The following is a 9,101-nucleotide window of genomic DNA, read 5'->3' as shown; positions in this document are numbered from 1 at the left end:
TAAACCATTATAATACAAAAGAGTATCAGAGACCCCTGCAGTGGGTTCCGATCTCCTGCTCAGTGCTATGATGCAAGATTAAAAGAAAAACTCAAATATAGAATTAAAGAGACAGAAATGGGGAGCCAGGATGACCAATGTTCATGAAAGCAAGGCTGAACAAGCAAAGGCACTGTACACCCAGAGCTGTTATTTTTTGGTGACATAATAGATTAAGGTAAAGGGGCTATATGTAAAGGGACTATGTGGAGTTGCTATGGATATGTTGCTAATGCAGGTAGGGTTTGTAAAGGAAGAGACAAAGTATTCTTAAATTAGGAACAGAGCAGACAAAATATAGGTTGTGGTTAATAATTAATCTTGTCTTTTTAGTAAAGAAGCTTTTAACTCTGGGAACAGAATTTGGTTAAGAGTCACTCTGACCCCAGCTTGTAGGCTTTGGCCAGACTCATCTCCATAAACAAGCCAAATGCAGGGTTAACTCTTTACAGCCTGCACTTCTTACAACCTACTTTGGGCATAATCAGTAGGGTGGTACACAAAAAAGAGAATTGTGAGGTGCAAAAAAAACCCAACAAAAAACAAAAAAGAGAATTGAAAACATAGGCCCATAGAAATTCTCAAACATGAATATTCACAGTAGAATTATTTTTAATAGTCCAAAATATAAATAACTCGTGTCCACGAACTAATGAATGGATAAATACAATAAAATATATCAATAAACTGGAATATTATTTGGCAACAAAGAGATTGAAGGACTGATATATTCTCTAACACTGATGAATCTTTTCTTTTCTTTTTTGGTACCAGGGATGGAACTCTGGACCTTGTACTTGCCAGGCAGGCTCTGGAACCACTGAGCTAAATCCCTGGCCCTAACATTGATGAATCTTGAAAACAAGATGCTGAGTGAAAGAAGCCAGTCACAAGAGATCACATATTGAATGGCTTTTTTTTTTAGAATAGGTAATTCCATAGAGAGATACTTCTTGAATGGCTGCTAGGATTAGGGGAGTGAAGAATGGGTAGTGACTGTAAGGGATACAGAGTTATTTTTTCTTTTTCTTTCTTTCTTTTTTTTTTTGGGGGGGGCTTATGCATTATCTATTCCATTCTAAATGGCTATGTGACCTTAGGAAAAATATTTAGGTTCTCTGAATTTTACTTTTTTAATTGGCAAAACGGTGAAAACTGTACATATATCTCAGAGGGTTGTTACATGGAGTAGACAATATATAAAGTGCCTGACATATGGTAGATACTGAAAAGTACCAGCTATAGTTATTATACTTAAAAAAATTTATTTTATTGGTACATTTTAGGTATACAATATAAGGACATTCATCATTGGAAATTTGCACCTTTACATAATCTCTCTTGGTTCTTATTTTTCCCCCTTACCCTGCCCTCCCTTCAACCCCTCCATCCCTCCCTATTTACAAAGAACTTGTTTACATTTTTTCATTTTCAGAGTTACTTTTTCACTGTATGAAAATGTTTTAAATTTAGATAGTGGTGATGACTGCAAAACCGTGTGAATATACTAAAAACAACTGAATTGCATATATTAAATGACTGGATTTCATGGCATATAAATTACACTTCAGGAAAGCTATAAAAATAATAAAAATAAAACCAGGAAAGAAATTTTTCTTTCTTTGCCTTCCTAAATTAAAGAAAAAGAGCAATATTTTTAAACATTGGATTAAGAAGTACTCAACTGGGAGTAATTTTGCCCTCCAGGTAATCTTAGCAATGTCAGGAGACAATTGTTGCAATGCTGGGTAGGATACTACTAACATTAGTGAACAGAGGCCAGGCCTGCTGCTAAACATCCTACAATACATAGAACAACCCGTACAGCAAAGGGTGCCCTGGCCATGATGTCAACAAGGCTGGAATTAAGAAATTCTCCCTTAGATGAAACTCCATCAGCAAAGAGCACAGTGCATGCTGTCTCCTGTCTCTCCCACAGCTGCAGAGGTCCTTTGGTGCCGTGGCATCCCCTATGTTGAGGGTAGTTATTAGATCCATCATGGAAAACTCACTGTCAAGGCAGTGGTAAGGCTGTACCCACAGTCATCTTTCTTGGAGTGCATGGGAAAAACTTTTGTCTGGTCTTAGTTCCAAGAATTGTTGAACTCCTTGCATAATTTGTCTCTGTTTTATCTCATAGACACTGTTAACTCCAGAAATGGACCAGACTGTCCTGCTTGGGTTGGCTGCTAAACAGTTTTGAACCAAACATGTGACTCCCTTAGGGAGAGAGAGTGCAGGTCTTATTTCATTCAATTTTCATTGTTATTTTGACTTTTCTTTTTAATATCCCTACCTTTCTTTTAAAAAATTATTTTCTTTCTCTTTATTTTCCCTGTTCCAACTATTAATCTTTAGTTTAATGTGGTGTTTTATGCTATGGTAAACTACACTGTGCTATAATACTATGAATAAATGACTATAAATATCAGATATCTCAGCTGTGGGAAGTGAGTGGGGAGAAGGAGGGAAATAATGCATGGCACTGTTGTGGGTGTAACATTGGCATAATGAGGTTTGTGGCAAGGACCAAAGACCTCCCCACACAGTGCATTCTCTTTTGCTATAATAACCTGACTAAGCAGCAAGGGGGCAGTGTATAAGGAAGTAGGGGGCTCCTAGAGAAGGTCAGCACTCCTGTGTAGGATCCTGAGACCTCTTACTGTTGGAAAATCTGGGCTTTTAGAATCATAGCTGATGGAACAGAGCTGGCAGGAGAAGGTGGCTCATGATGGGCAGGAGTGAGTGTTATGTTAGAGACTGACTGCATTTAGAGGCATGGATTTTGCTTGAGCCTTCAAATTTCAGTTCTATCCAAGGACTTTTCAGTCACTGGGATGCTCAGTTTTTTATTACCATAAGCTGGGCAAATTAACATCCATGTTTGGTCTATCTTTGGGGTTGACATGATCGCCAAAGGAGATAATGCTGGGAAATTCCCTAAGTGCTCTATTCACTGCTAAACTGTAAACTTTTCTTCTTTTCTTTTTGATGTTGAGGGACAAAAATAATTGTGGTGTTTTTGTAGCAGTAGTTGCTGCTGTGCTGCATAAAGTTCCAATTTGCAGCAGGTAATTTCTGACGTGGAGGCACTGGGAGCCATGAAGCTGGGGAGCAGGACTGAGGGAGACAGGGAGACTTGGCTGACCCCAGGGAATCAATTAGAACTCACCCAGTGCCATGGGAAGAAAGAATTTGTTAATCATCGAGTTGCATCTGTATCAATGATGTAAGTTATTGCTCAGACTTGTAGAGTAAAAGGAGTCTTAGAGGGCTGGAGAGGCCATTCCCTTCCAGTGTTTCCTTTCAGCAGCTCTTTGCACTCATGAGATCTTCTTTCAGTTATCTTCTATTAAAAAAAAGGTTGGCACAAGATAGTCTAGAAGTTCTGGTCCAGGGCATATGACTTTCCTATCCTTATATATTTTCTCTTGATCTCTAAGAAAGAAGTCACACAACTCTAGCTTCTGGAGTCTATCACACTGCCTTCAGAGGCAACCCGAGGCCAATTTTATCTTACAGTCCTTATTAGTTGGCCTGCAACCACTGGTCCCCTTTTCTTATTTCTACAGTATTCTTCTGTTCGTCATCCCTCTCCTGCTTCCCCTAATTCCCTGCACTAACACCATCACCGTGATGACACTGCAGCACCCTACCTGTTACATATGCTTGTCTGAAAACCCCACCTAGGGTGAGAGGGGCTGTCCTGGATGCACATTTTCACAGGACTTGAGGCCTTTGTCCTGTGCTGCTATGGTAGAGGCTCATATGGACTCTAGGGAAGTTCTCATATGGACTCATATGGTGCCAGGGAAATTCTGCTTGCCTTTGGCCATGCTTTCTCCTCCCCTGCCAGTCCCATGTCTTATACTCTTTCTGCTCCTACTATATGTACCCACCACTTCCCCAGGAGCTCATGTATAATATTGAGTTCTGCTGCCGAGGAGGAGCGTGGGTGAGACTCTGACCTGGGAAAGGCAGGACTTGTGGCTTAAACTCCTTTTCTGGGATATCTGCTCCTCCGGTGACCACGTGTGTTCCTCTGAACCTTGCACACTAGACTTTAGGGAAGCATATCGCAGGGATCTTAACCCCACTGAAGCATGCTTGATCCCTCAGAACCCTAGTAATGGTATCTTACACCACCATATGGACCCTTCACTTTCCTACACTTTGTACAGTTTGGTCTCTATATCTGACCTTAAGCTCTGTATGGGACAGGAAAAGCTGCTGTACTGATGTGGTTGCTCTGGGAAATTTCTGGATACTCTTCCTAAGGGTAGATTTCCCCTGTGTACACATACACACACACACACACACACACAATTCTACACATATAGCTTGACACTTGTGCACAAAGAGAGCACACAACTGTACAAAGAGTTGCAATAGATGGGTAGAAAGTACTAGATCAGGATCGTGGAGATGTGGATTCATCTCTATGACTCTTGGTGACTGTGGAGAAATATAATTCGCCTCTGCCTGTGTTTCTTCTCTCTATTATGATGGGAGTAGAACAGATATCTCCAAGGCAACTCCTTTCTGTGATCCAGGTGTGGACAACTTACAGAGGCATGTGGGGTGGCTCTTGTATTGGAGGCTGGGTTTACAACATTCAGTTACATTGGCCATGAGGGCAGATGGAGTGACTTTGAGTTCTGTCTCTGCTGCTGTGTGACCTGAGACAAGATACTTCATCTCCATCACAGCAGTTTCTTCATCTGCAGTGCAGTATTACATAAACTTCTTTGAATTAGGATTGAATGCAGTCATATATGTCACATGGCCATGTCCTAAACATGCTACATATTTTTACTGGTCTTAATTCTACCTTTAAATCACTGAGTGATCTTGGGAAAAAACATAAGTTGTGTTGACCTTAGTTTCCTATTTGAAGACTGAAGAACTTGGTAAATTAGGTCTTCAGAGTTGCTTCCTTTTATCATCGCCTTTTCATGTACATCTCCTCTTTATGACCTTGAATGTGATGATTCAGAAATTCACAAGTAGGCAATTTTATTCCATTTGTACAAATCCCAGAATTGTGCTGGCTGGAAGTGTGCATATTTTTAGAGGTGAAACAAAAGAAAAACTATCATCAAACAAATAAACAAAACAAAAGAACAAAACCAATACACTTCCTGTTTTGGTTTATTTTTCAGCCCCCCTCCCCCATTTTATATATCATTTTAATTGAAAATTACAAAAATGTTGAATATTATAATCTGGAAAAAAATGAAATATTCATGACTCTGTGCTCTACTGATCGTCTACCAGGCATGAATTTGAAAAATGTACAGTGATGATTGGAAACACTCACTATGGACCAACTTAGAAAATAAGCTGCTGATACAATAGTCCCAAAGACAAAAAGTAGGCAGAATTGGTTGAAAATAAATTAAAAATATCAAAATAAATTCAAATGATTCCCATCATTCTTTGAATTCTTTTTATACTATTTTTTCTTATTGTATTATTTGTAAATCTAAAATATTAATAAAATACCAAAAGAACAAAAAGAACATAACTAACACCCTACATCCATATCTCTTAGAATCTTGCATTGCTAATACCTGGGTATCTGTCATCTATTGATTAGGATAAAAATTTTATGTTGAGGGCCAGGAATTTAGCTCAGTGGTGCCTCACTCTCCTTGTAAGTACAAGGTCCTAAGTTCGATCCCTGGTAGCCCCCCCCCCCAAATATTTTTTTATGTTGAAAATGCCATGATTGTATTTGTTTTTCTTTATCACTTTGTAATATACTCCAAGTTTATTTTCATGTTCATAAACCTTTTGTGTCTGTGTCATGCTGGGAATAGAATCCAAGGCCTTATGCACACTAGGCAAGCACTGTATCACTGAGCCTACATCTCCAGCCCAATAAGTAGAACTTTAAAAAATAGCATTTTATTTTATAATTGTTATAGCTTTACAGAAATCTTGCTAAAACAGTGTATAAAATTCCAGTGTCCCACAGTCAGATTCCTCTATTAGTAACACCTTAAATCAGTATGGCACCTTTGTCACAATCAGTAAACCAAAACTGATTCATAATAATTACCTAAAATCCACATTTGATTCAGATTTCCTTACTTTGTACTTAATAACCATTTTCTATCCCTGAACAGAATAATATATGTAGTTCTCATATGTCCTTAGTTTCTCAGACTTTTTTTGTTTTTATGATCTTGATGCTTTTGAGCAGTAGTTACAGGTATTTATTTCATAGGATGCTCTTTTTTTTTGCTTAAATTCTTTTATTGACACATTTTAGGTACACAATACATTTGCATTTATCATTGGGTGCTTGTACTTGTACATGTATCTTGGTTCTTATTTTTTCTCCATTCCCTGTTCTCCCATCACCCCCTCTGCCCTTCCCTATTTACAAAGACTTTGTTTCCATTTTTTGTTCCTCATAATTTTTCCTTTCCCCTACCCCTCTCACTTCCCCTACCACTTTGAACTTTTTCTTCTTATTTTAAATTATCAATTATTCGTTTTAATCATTTTAATCCTTATTTACACTTTCAGTTTCTCACACTAGAGAAACTATTCGGTATTTACACATGTGTGTCCTATTTATTTCATTTAAGAGTATGGCCTCAATATGCATCCATTTAGGTATAAATGTCTCTAGTTTCTCATTCTTTATGGCTGAGTAGTACTCCATTTTATAAAAATACCACATCTTCTTTATCTAGTTTCCAGTTGATGGGCATTTGGGGTGTTTCCAAGCTTTAGCTATTACAAACTGTGCCGCTATAAACATGAGTGCAAATATATCGCTGTGGTATGATTCTTTTAATTCTTTTGGGAAGATACCCAGCAGGGGAATAGCTGGGTCAAATGGGACCTCTAGCCCTAGTTCTTTGAGGTATCTCCATACTGATTTCCACAGTGGTTGCACCAGTCTGCACCCCCACCAACAACGGAGAAGGGTTCCTTCCTCCCCATACCCCTGCCAGCATTTGTTATTGTCCAATTTCTTGATAGCAGCCATTCTTTGTGGGGTGAGGTGGAATCTCAGTGTTGTTTTCATTTGCATCTCTCGAATGACCAGTGATGTTGACCATTTTTTGGTATGTTTATTTGCTGCTTTTACTTCTTTGTCTGAGAAATGCCTGTTTATTTCCAATGCCCATTTTTGAATTGGGTCTTTGAATTTGGGTGGTCTGATTTTTTCAGTTCTTTATATATTCTAGATAGTAGTCCTTTGTCTGAGGTACAGCTGCTAAAATTTTTTTCCCACATTGTAGGTTGTCCCTTAGCTCTATTGGTGTTTTGTCTTGCACTGCAGAAGCTTTTTAATAAGATGAGGTCCCAGTTGTTGATTCTTTGTGCTAGTTTCCATGCTACTGAGGTTTTGTTCATAAAGTCTTTTCCTATGCTAATGTCTTCAAAAGTTCTACCTAACTTACTTTCTACCAAGTTTAGTGTTTTTGTTTTAATATTTAGATCTTTAATCCACTTTGACTTTAGTTTAGTGCATGGTGATAGATACGGGTCTAGTTTCAATCTTTGGCAGGTTGAAATCCAGTTTTTCCAGCACCATTTATTAAATAGGCTATCTCTCCTCCAATGAGGGTGGTTGGCTCCTTTGTCAAAGATGAGGTGGCTGAGTATGTCTGGAGTTGCTTCTGCATCTTCTAATCTATTCCACTGATCCTTGGGTCTTTTTCTTTGCCAGTACCATGCTGTTTTTATCACAGTAGCTTTGTAGTATAGCTTCAAGTTGGGGATTGTGATATCACTAGCCATGTCTCTGTTGCCTAGAATTGCTTTTGCCATTCTAGGTCTCTTCTGGTTCCAAATGAATTTTTGGATTGTTTTCTCTAGTTCTGTGAAGTATATTGTTGGAATTTCAATTGGCATTGCATTAATCCATATAGCAATTTTGGAAGTATGGCCATTTTCACTATATTGGTTCTTCCTACCCAGGAACAAGCAATGTCTTCCATTTTCTTATATCCCCTTTAATCTCTTTTTTTCAGAGTGCTGTAGTTTTCAGTGTAGAGGTCTTTTGCTTCCTTTGTTAGATTGATTCCTAGATATTTCAGTTTTTGGATGCTATTGTGAATGGAATTATTTCCCTAATTTCTCTCTCAGTGAGTCTGTTATTTGTGTATAAGAAGGCTATTGTTTTTTGAATGTTGACCTTGTATCCAGCTACTCTACTGAATCTCACAAGTAAGTCTAGAAGTCTTTTGGTGGAGTTTTTTGGGTCTTCTATGTAAAGTATCATATTATCAGCAAATAATGACAGTTTAACTTCTTCCTTTCCTATCTTTATTACTTTTATTTCTTTCTCTTTTTTAATTGCTGTGGCTAATGTTTCCGGAACTTTATTGAACAGGAGTGATGATAGTGGGCATCTTTGTCTTGTTCCTGATTTTAGAGTGAAAGTTTCCAGTTTTTGACCATTTAGTATGATGTTGGCTGTTGGTTTTTCATAGATAGCCTTAATCAGGTTGAGATAAAGACCTTCTATTCCAATTTTCTGTAGGGCTTTTATCATAAATGGGTGTTGGATTTTGTTGAATGCTTTTTCTGGATCTATTGAGATGATCATAGTCCTTGGCTCTGTTAATAGTGTATTACATTTATTGATTTACGTATGTTGAACCATCTCATAGGATGCTCTTTTTTGGCATCTATCTGGTTTTTGCATGGTTGTCCTGACCTTGGTTACTGGCTGAGGTGGTGCTGCTCAAGTGGCTCTGCTGTAGCTCTTCTCCCCTCTTTCTAGAAAGTCTGTATGTGCAGTCCACACAAAAGGAGTGAGTTGTGTTTTCCTTCTTTGAGGGCAAACTACATAAAATACTTGGAAAAATCTTCTCTTTTGTAATACTGGAGATTGAAGTAAGGGACTTCATGAGCTACATCCTCAGTCTTTTTTTCTACATTTTAAAATATGACATGAGATCTCTCTGTCCTAAGTTTTCTAGAGGAGATCAAACTGTGATCCTCCTATCTCAGACTCCCAGAATGATGAGATTATGCGTGTGTGCCTGGCTGAAATTCCTTTTTTTTTTTTTTTTGGTACCAGGGATTGAACT

This window comes from Heterocephalus glaber, unplaced genomic scaffold (assembly GCF_053883595.1).
Source record: "Heterocephalus glaber isolate CG9 unplaced genomic scaffold, H.glaber_assembly_v1.0 deba00001569, whole genome shotgun sequence".
Lineage (NCBI taxonomy): Eukaryota > Metazoa > Chordata > Mammalia > Rodentia > Bathyergidae > Heterocephalus > Heterocephalus glaber.
Note: the sequence above shows the minus strand (reverse complement) of the source record.